The 10,520-nt window shown below is 44.2% G+C and overlaps 1 long non-coding RNA gene across 1 annotated transcript; it reads right to left on the bottom strand.

Moving 5' to 3' along the window:
* Positions 1-7,591: 7,591 nt before the first annotated feature.
* Positions 7,592-9,458, bottom strand: LOC146186366 (uncharacterized). The gene is made up of 3 exons (XR_014708098.1): positions 9,336-9,458; positions 8,048-8,337; positions 7,592-7,688 (listed from the first exon to the last, which is right to left on the bottom strand). It is a non-coding gene; the product is annotated as an uncharacterized LOC146186366 (long non-coding RNA).
* Between the last annotated feature and the right edge of the window lie 1,062 nt (positions 9,459-10,520).

The raw sequence follows: 10,520 nt of genomic DNA, 5'->3' as shown, positions 1-10,520 counted from the left end.
TTTAAAGGATTCATGATGAAGACACAAAGTGCATGTACGCGAGGGAGGACCAGCAAGAGGAACAGCGAAACGGGAGCAAGTAACGCTACTGTGTGACATAACCTTGAAACCAGAGCTCAGCTGTTCCTTCAATCCTTCGCGCGAAATGTATTTGGGCCGCTGATCCGAAAAGCCTTTGGCGTCGGCGTACTCTGGTTTCATAAGAAGCTGTAAAGGACAAGTTAAAAGCGGAATAGCGAAAACATGTGACCACCAAAACTCCTAGAGTGATACGTCTTCTCCAAAACAGATAGCGCCTTCATTTTCGAGACCGCTTCAAATGCTAGTCAAAACACGGGCCGGAAAAATCATTAGCGCCTTGTGTGGAGCGCATGTGACGTATGTAGGGTTGGTTGATGGACAGTGGTAGTTAGTAGAGTGCTTGCTTGATTGATTAAGGCAGTCATTGATGATTAGCGAATGAAATCTGCGGGGGTGTAGACCATTTGAGAGTAGTCACTGATGATTAGTTTGGTGATGTGTCGCTAATGACGTGTGATGGAGTTTGATGACGTGTCATGGAACCTGTGGTCGGTACCAGTGCGGCAACGTACGTTGCACCAGATGCATGTAATATCATGGGGACTTCGTGTGAGAGTCTCTTCTTGAAAAGACTGTTCTCAGCGACCAGGGAGACTTCGTAACACGGATGCCGAATAAGCGGAGAAGAATGTTCGATATGAGGCAGATATGCGGTAAAAGCGAAGGCGGTATGACGAGGTACGGGCATCTTAACGGAAGTGAAGAGCCGTAAATGTGTACAGAAAGCTGAGCAGGAATGTCAGCTGCTGCTCCAAATCGTAAACACTCCTTAAAGCCAAACATGCCCGGTTAAAACGTCCACGTCGTTTAATAATATGATAAAGAAGCGGGTTGGATCAAAGTCGCATCAGAGTTGCAAGTGCTCGCGTTATCCCGCTTACCCTTAAGGCGAAGCTTGCGTCCTCACAATTTCGATAAGTTCTAGCCAAAACTTCACTCTTTTAATACTGTTGCGTAGACTTACTTGCACTACCCTCCCTTATTATCACGAACTTTTTTTAATATTAAAAATATATAACCACCCCCATATATATCCAGCCTAATTCGCACTGTTAATTAATGCCTAGCTTTTTCTCTTCCTTAGCTTGTGATAGATCTGGCTTCAATCTATATATTGACACCTAATGATACCAATTCCGAAGACAGCAAAGGAAGGGGCCGGCGTTTGCATCTAAGTGAACTCTTCCACATTGACTTACGCCCGCAAGATAACTAAGGAACTCAGCGGCGTCCGTAGCAACAAGCATGCTTGGCGGAAGCCGAACTACAAATGCTGCAGCGCTCAATTTAAAGTTAGCATAAGACCGTCTAGATAAACCAGCCAAAAGAGACTACAGCACTTTCAAGAATGTGGAAGCCGTCACGCTTCGCATCATCATCCGGAATAAATCTCGGTGTATTTTGCGCTACAAAGACGACGATCAAACCATTTCTTTTTAACACTGAACGTGAGCAAAGAACCCAAAGTCGTTCTGTGCGTTACGAGCAAGGTGGTGTACCAGCGATTGTTGGCAACAACAAGGAAATCTTATAAAGGTTCCTCTCTATCTTAACTGAAAATCGTTTATTGCTGGGGTAGCGCCTCGTTTCAAACAACGTACGGGCACGAATGGCGCAATCCATGATTCGCTATTCGTACAAATAGCTCGATTCGTCTCCCGCCACCACGGGCCGTCAGTGTTGACTCGCTGATTGGCCCCGACGCGGCAGGCCTGCACGCCGCCGTCCAACATTTGTCATCTGGGGCCTTTAAGGCCATCAGGGCATGTTAAATGAAACGAACGTATGCGGACCACAATAACAGACCGCCGATCGCGTTATATGCGCTGTAACTCTCCCTTAACGCTATAATGAAAAGGCTGAAAGGCTCAGCTTCAGTGTTTTCCAAATATTTATGATAATTCTTTGTCATATTTTGTTTTCCTGAGTCATGCTTGTCATCTTTGATTTTGCTGGGTCATCATTATTTTGCCATGTCACGCTTAATAATGCTAGGGCTTCAGTCATCATTATAGTTATTTTCTCCTACTGATCTGTTGCTACTCCCACTACCACTTCTATACGCACAAACATACAGTGTTGCCTCCCGCAGCTTCAGACAGACGCCAACAGACAATTCTTACAGCGCTTCTAATCATTTCATATTTAAAAATAACGCACAATTAAAAAGTGGGAGTTAACGTCGCGATAAGAACGCGCAACGCAAATCAGCCTGGGTAAAAGGACGAAGATGGAATGTGCAACACAAATAAAGGACAGAAGAAGACTGCTATCTAGTTCCAACGCTTTGATTGCGCCTGTCTCGGAAGATTGCACTTGTCTCGGAAACGCCATTATGAAGCCTACTCTTTTGTACGATTACAGTAGGACGTCAGTAAGGGCTTAATGTGCGCAGTCGAGATGCCACCTGAGCAGCCAACATGGTAGCTTTCATACATTCGCGTAACTTGGTGCCCAAAATCACAATGGCGGGGCCTTAACACAAAAGAACTTCAGGATTTTCATCCTTGGTACAATGCTACATTTAAATGGACGTACATTGATTGAAAGCTAGTGTTATCTAATGTTAGCTAAGTTGAAGCTAATGTGTTAGCTTCAACTGCATAAACATGCAGTTGAAGCTAACATATTAGCGGTAATATTTTCCGTCCACACATGAAGTGCTAAATACCCCTGCATTGCCTAAACGTTGACAGCTTATATATAGTATTTTTCTAATAAATTACACCGATAGTGATCATCACAATTTATCTGGGCATAGAACAGGTACCGATCATTAACAAACTACTTAAAGTATCCTTCACTGAAAATAAGAAGCTTAAGCCAATAGCACTTTTCTTCCGCCCTGTATCAGCAGGAGCAGTAACTTCAACTGGAATTTGGGCAGTTATAATACTCGGAATTCATATAATGCTGGGAAATATTAGTATAATACTGGAAAGGAAAGATGCCGATTCAATGCATAACACTTGTGACTAGTACCGATTACGCTCTGCATTCGTGCGCAGATCGTGAACGTTTTGCTGCTACGAGGGAGAGCTCTGCAGGCCAACAAGAACAGTTGTTTCTTGCAGCCTGTATCCTGCTGACCGCTGTGGCAACTTTGATGTTACTGACAGCATTTGTAGCATACACGACTAGAAACAGCCACGCCTACTGCATCACGCCTGGCTGCAAAAATTTCGCGCACCTTCTGCGCGCCTCCATCAATTAATATTTTTCTCCTGTCGACAACTTCAGCCACTTCGTCTGCCACGGTTGGCTTCGGCGCAACTGATATTCTGTGACCGAGGGGCACTGCCAAGCTTCGCTGGCAGTCGTGTCGCAACTGATTCTGGACTTCAAAGTGCTTCCCACAGGACAAAATGCCGTCCAGCAACTAGCCGCCTTATATCGCTGCTGCTACAACCCGGTACGCGTCTCGACAAGACCACAGATCGCTCGCGAAGGCCTGGCTCCTGGGGGCTGGCTTCGTGTGGCCCGCTAATACTGGCAGACCCAGAAACCTCGACACACTCACCTACCTAGCTCTTAAGCTGAGCTGGCCCAGCGTACTGGACATAGATGTCAAGGTAACAAGCGGTGATCGCTCCTTTGTTATTTTAAGTTCTGCACTTTTCGGCAACATCATCCACACTGCGGGCCTGCCGAGACCTGCACACTTGGAGTACTTCTCCTTGTTGCGGATTGCCTTTAGACAACGCGGCGCGGCAGCTTTCCATAGTACCGTGAAATTCGAAGAGAGAGAGAGAGCGTGTAGAAGGCATCATGCTCGCTGACCTCGTGCATGAGCGCTAATGGGTTCCTACGCGGCAGACCTGCGCACCGCAGCCGAGCATGTGACACAATCTGTTGCCCTCAAGGCGTTCTGTGCATGCGCTGTGGCACCCCGCACTAGCTCATTGTGTAGCGAGTCCCGGGATTGCGCTATGCTATAACTCCCTAATGCCTCCCGTCAGCAGCCTTTCTTGCAGTTTCTTGTTCGCGTATGCTCGCCCTTCGCCGGCACGGACTTTGCTGCTCGCTTAAATACAGTGCCTCAACTAGCGACCATGTAACCACGCGCATCCTTGTTAGCATAAAGTCGTAAGTTATCACATGAGCAGGGAAAGCATAAGCAATGTGTAAAGGGATCCAAGCGCAGGTTTCTTTCGACCACCTAAACGAAACGAACTCGACCATCAAAGTGCGCCGATTATATCGGGAGCTCTATTCGAAATCCAGTATACCATGGAGGAAGATTCCTGTTACAAGGTACCGTTAGTGCCCTAGACGTGTAGGAACGAGGCGCTGTATTCAATTGGGCAGCTTAGATGTAAGCGATACTAGCCGCGTATAGCCCGGAACCTATGCAAAGTTTATTTTTCATTCGTAGCACAACTTAGGCGAGGTTTGACATTCCAGATATACAAGAATATCTCTGAGCGTAGGTAAACATGTTACGGGCTCGTGTGAACAATTATCGAATTAAGCTTGTGTTCCAGAAGAGGGTGGTTGGTACATATTGAAGAAAAGAATAAAACAGCACGAAGCAAGATGATACATGAAATGAACAAACACATGCGCTGACTAGCAACCAAATGCTTAATTGCTACAGGTGAGCAAGCATATAAAGGAAATGACTTTATACATTTTTTTTATATATCCTGCCTTACCATGTAGCAATAAACCATTCGGTTGTTAGTCAGCGCATGTGTTTGTTCCTTTCATTTCCCGTCTTGCTTCATGCTGTTTTATTCCTTTCTTCTTAAATTAGTGAGCCTGGAGTCAAAGAAAATATTCAGCGAAATATTGTCAGGTGATGGGGACAAGGTCGATGGCAGCAAACGAAGAATCTGGGAGAGCACTCAAGAAACTCGTTATTGAGCAATACAAATTCAAGAGTTGCACTATCCAAAAATATTGAATGCACAAGATCGAATTTCAAATGCATTGAAATCTACCAAGAGGGATGTTCGGCAAAGAGATGCGATTTCTCTAGTACTATTTGCCATTTATTTTCAGGAAGTATAAAGAAACTTGGAATGGGAACAGTTAGGGGTACGTGCATGAGTAATCTTTGATTTGTTGATGACATTATCTTGCTAAAATAGCTCAGGGGACGAATTACCTAGAGTGATTGTTATCTAGACATCCCAGCCAGAGCGGTCAGTCTGAAAATTAAGGTTCAAAATACTAAAGTAATGCCCAACAACCTCGCACAGGATCAGCAGCTTACCATACGTAACGAGACACTGTAAGTAGCAAGGGAATACGTTTACTTGAGACAAGTAGCTGGCGGATATCTGGATCACGAAATGGAAATAACTAGAAGAATAAGAATGGGCTGGAGCGCGCTAGACAAGGCAGAAATAACAGGTTACGGTACCGGTACTCAACTATATATGTGGCAGAAACGCGGAGGCTAACGAAAGGGGTTCTCTTAGATTGAGAAATACGCAGAGAGGTACAGAATAGAAAATGTTAGATGTAACTGTATGACACAGGAAGTGTGTAGAATGGGCCATGGAACAAACTATAGTTAGTCACCTGATGGTAGAAATCAAGAAGAAATGAAATCAAGGAGTGACATGTAATGCAAAGGCAATGTAACAGATGATCACTAAGGGTGACAGACTGAATTGCAAAGAAAGGCAAACATAGCAGGAGCTGGCAATTATGTGCGTGGTTGGGATTAAGGAGTTCGCAGGGATTATGCTAATACAGCTCGCACAGGACCGGGGTTAATTGGAGGATTATGGGAGAGGCGCCTTCGGCCTGCAATATGTATAGTCTGGCTGGCTGCTGCAGCATCTGATGATGATAAAATTTGACCAGAAATTTACGAAACGGACCTCTGTTAACGCAATAGCTCTTAAGACCCCGTGCACTGAAAATCTTCCGTAGGAGATGGCAGTGTGTGCGAAAAATCACGCGCAGGGCGCTGACAGGCGGTAGCATGGCCGCTCTCTGAATGGATGTAGAGTTGTCTGAAGGAAAAGTGATTTTACGTTTTGCGACGGGACGCCAAGTCCGTCTTCTTTATATTGCAGGATGATATGAGAATCATACTGTCTGAACCCTTGCATTTAAGTTGCCCCTAGGCCACGCTGGCACGCCCATACGGCTTAATTAAAGCTGAGCTTTATAGACCGTGTACAAACTAACTTTAGCCAACGATGAAAAAATTATACACTTGAGGTAGGCCAGAGAAACCACTTGCATATAGCTGCCAGCCGCCTTGTGAACCAGAGGCAATTTCCTATTTGTACAATTAATTAATTAGTTAATAATATATTTTTCCTGACTTATTAAGTACTGAAGTTAGAAAATTTAATGTATTGGCGATATCTGCAGCGAGCTGGCCGCAACTTCACTGTTACATGCGCTGACTGGCTGAGTCGGGCGAAGCAGCCATCGCCGGCATATCCGCCTGCTACTGAACGGGGCCGTGGAGCCACGGCCGAGTCTGATTTCATTAACTCAAACCAAGACTAGGAGGACCACAATCGTGGCGTGCGAATGCGCTAGTCAAGTGAGAGTTTTTGTATTTCGCGGGCTTTCTTTGGAGCTCGGAAGGAAGATAACGTGAAGCTTTAGTTATCGCAAATAATGTTCTATAGCATCCACATTCGCAAATATAATGAAATGGGTGTTTCTTAAAGGGCGCACCAACTTTGCCAATCTGCTTCAGCCTGTATATTGTCACGTAATGGCGACAATTACGAAGACAGCAAAGGAAGAGGCCGGCGTTACATCTAAGTGAACTATTCCATACTATTTGCTTGCGCCCACAAGATAACTAAGCAACTCTGCGGCATCCGTAGTAGCAAGCATGCTTGGCGGTTGCCGAACTACGAATGCTGCGGCGCTCAGTTTAAAGTCAACATAAGAACGCCTAGATAAACCAGCCAAACGAAACTACAATAGCTTGAAACAATGTGAAATCCGTCCCACGAAACTTCATTCGTGATAAATCTGGGCCCATCTTGCGCTACAGAGAAAGTGATAAATCCGCTTGTTACAAATAATGGCCCAAGATCGTTCTGCGCGCTATACAAGCAAGGCTCATGTCAGCGGTTGTTGGAAGCAACAGATAAACGTTACAGTAGATCGCAGCAATATTTTGCGGCTATAATTCAGTACCCAAAAGCACTTCACGAATTTTAAATGTGATGCTTATTAAGAAAACGTCTACCTTACACTGGCTTACTGCATATAGCGCACTTGTTATTATGAAAAGTTCCTAACTCTGTCACACTGCGCGGATGATTTTGTATATAACGGATGACGGAGCAGCAACAGATAGAAAGCTTCTGTTGTTATCGACTCTTCAAAATCAACAAAACTCTAAAGCTACGTCATTTCGGTATTCCCCCTATACAGAAAATGAAGCAGGATGAGAGGACATAATGTTGCCGTTCATTACCCACTCTTGAAATTAGTAGGGCGGCAATTCCTGTCAAGAAAATATCCATAAATCCTGATTTTTATATGTTCCTCCATAAGAAACAAGGCACAACACATGATGAATGATATTTAATAATATTTATTTATTCACAACTAATTACATGCTTTGTACTGAGTCACAGTCTCCTGCTCGTGGGGTCCTCATGTCCAAGTTTACTCTGCAAAAGTAAGGAAGCAGAACTCTAATCAGTGACTGTCGCCAAGCTAGGCTAAGAAGCGATATTAAACGTTCGTGTACAATACATTTAGGGAAAGCAATTTTAACATTAATTTTACCGTTTTCGTTTATAACGTATGCAGCTTCAGTAATACACCTGTACTTTTACCTACCAACTTCCTTTTTCTCGAAACAATGCAAAATTTGTCTCTTTTTTTTAGATGAATTTTGATGTTTCCCTGGCTTGCTACATTTACCATATCGCATGCAGCTAGACCAACTTGCTTTTTTTCTTAACAAGCTCCATTAAACATGCTCATAAGCTAGTAATGGAGCCAATAATTGGTAGCAAGAACAAACCTTTAGCCGAAGATGCCGCCACGGGCACCACCGTAGGTTCCTCCGTAAGAACCAGCGTAGCTACCACCATAGGCACCACCGTAGGCGCCACCGCCAAGACCGACGCCTCCAAGGCCAGCGCCTCCAAGGCCAGCGCCACCCAAGCCGCCGATGCCGGCGCCGACGCCACCGCCGATACCGGCGCCGAAGCCACCGCCGATGCCACCACCAATTCCACCGCCAATACCACGTCCGAAGCCAATGGCCACGACCGTCGAGACGGCAAGGTAAAGGACAGCAGCAACAACCACCTGCGAAGTTACGCTAGTTATGAGCAGTGGCTATCTCGAAGCAAAAATGTTGGCTATAATTTTCCACTGGCCGGTTAAAGTCTAGTTCACTTTGCTTTATCATTTGATACTTAAGCTTCCTTTCATGTCACATTTCTCATATCAATATCATTGCCAACTCAGGGCTCTTATAATACAACGTGATAAAAAATTATCTTTCGTAATAATGCCTCTCTTAATGGCGTCATTTAAAATAGCATAGTGATCAGGCATTATCTATGCGAACGCAACACGATGTAATTCTCTCTTTGTGAAAATCCGCCTCAGAGCGAGAGCACTCGGCGCGCAAATTTATGGCGGCAAAGGATGAAATAAAGTTCTACAGAAAATTCATGTGCCATAGGTCTGTGGAGAAACTTTAAACGCTTACATGTTCAAACACATCCGCCCTTTCCCTAATGGACGCGAAAGGTTTTAAATACCCTAAGTCTGTACGCTGGTAAGTAAGGGACAATTTTAGCCTGTCAGTGGCACAACCCTTGCAATGCTGCAATACATGGCCCTTTTATTTAATTAACTAGATCACAAACATTGATTGTTATGCCAGGCCTATGGTTACTCAGAATGTAGATGCGGCGTACCTACACTACATAGTTGAAGCGTCTGTTGCGTGTAGACATTGTCTTCCGTTATTACTAGGCACCGAAAAGTCTAAAGAGACATAAGTAAATAAATAAGTACCTTTAAAACCGGTGAGTGTGCGCTTTATACTGAACAACAGTAGTGAAGAATCGCTTTTACGACCTACCAAAGCTTTGAGAAGTCATCGCGTATGAAATTAGGGGACAAATAAACCTGTTTGTCAAATCGGGAACAACATAAATGCAATAGTTGTACATTTGGAAGCAGCATATCACTTTTCGTCCTAAATCTACTGACACCTTTGTAGCTTTTGTGTCATTAATTGTAGCAGCCAGTGCACCTAGTTAAGCGCAAGAGTAGGAAGCCTGCCCACTTACCAGAGTCCTCATGGTCGGTGTACGGCTCGCGTTCAAGCTGGAGGTGAAATGTGATACCACGCTTCCGAGGAAAGGCTTTTATACTCCAGTTAGATGTTAGATTAAACTATACGTGCTCTGTTAGCATATACACCTGCCCACACATCCAGCCTTTACTCACGATTCCCCTGCCCTAAACCCCGACCCGTTGTCAGACCGCCGGCTGATAACAATCATATAAAATGGCGACTTTTGCTTTGGTTTTTTTTTTTTTTTTTTTTTCATGTAGTGATTTCCGACTACCCGCTCCTACAAACCATTACCTCTTCTTTTCTGTTGCTAACCTTTGTCAAAAGAGGAAAATTTCAGTTTCGCACTTAGGTGCAATCGAGGCTGGTTTTTATTCATTATTCGTATTCAGCTAGTGTTTCTTGCAGCGCGTGATCTCTAAAGTTCAGAAGTATATTTTATTCGCGCCTATCAGTCCAGCAGTAATTGTTCCTCCTTGTTATAGTTTATATATGCCCCATGAATGTTTGTATTTGTTCTCATTTATCTTTATTCAAAATCGGTGATATGGACAACTGGCCCATATGATTGAATTTATTTTCTTATCGCCTCTCAAACTCAGACAAGTGAATAACCTTGAATATATCGCAACACTTCGGAAAAGAATTATCTCTGATGAATCTGGAGATAAATCGTTCATCTACGTACGTGGCATCCCGCTTGCGCCTTTTCATCACCGAAAAGCAATGACCTTTAATTACAAAGTTTTTCAATAAGAGGAACTTTGGATAAGTTAGAAGTCTTACACTCGAATTAAAACAATTAGCTGTGGCTAAGCTGTTGATTAAACCTGGCGTTACGCGAGAGCTATCTTCATGAACACGGTTAGGTTCGGCTTGAAAGTAATGGCATGGCTTTTGCACAACGTGGTGGTGCAGTGCCACATGCGAGAAGTGGTGTGGTCTTTCAGGTTTTTGCGCGCGCGGTACTCTGTAGAGTATTTACCGACGGTACCACCTAAGCGGCTGTACAAGGATCTTATTTCACAATTGTTCCCAGCTCCATTGTACAGAACCTTATACTGTGCAGGCCCAGGGAAAGACGTGCTCAAGCGAGTTAAAAACATGACTGTTGCACCGGGCGTAAAACCATTCTTTTTTAAATTGCATACAGGAACCCTCCCAGTCAAAACATGGA

The sequence above is a fragment of the Amblyomma maculatum genome, chromosome 6 (assembly GCF_055883805.1).
Source record: "Amblyomma maculatum isolate TAMU_Amacu chromosome 6, ASM5588380v1, whole genome shotgun sequence".
In the NCBI taxonomy this organism is placed as follows: domain Eukaryota; kingdom Metazoa; phylum Arthropoda; class Arachnida; order Ixodida; family Ixodidae; genus Amblyomma; species Amblyomma maculatum.
The sequence above is the reverse complement of the archived record's forward strand: the minus strand, read 5'-3'. Positions and strand labels throughout refer to the sequence as shown.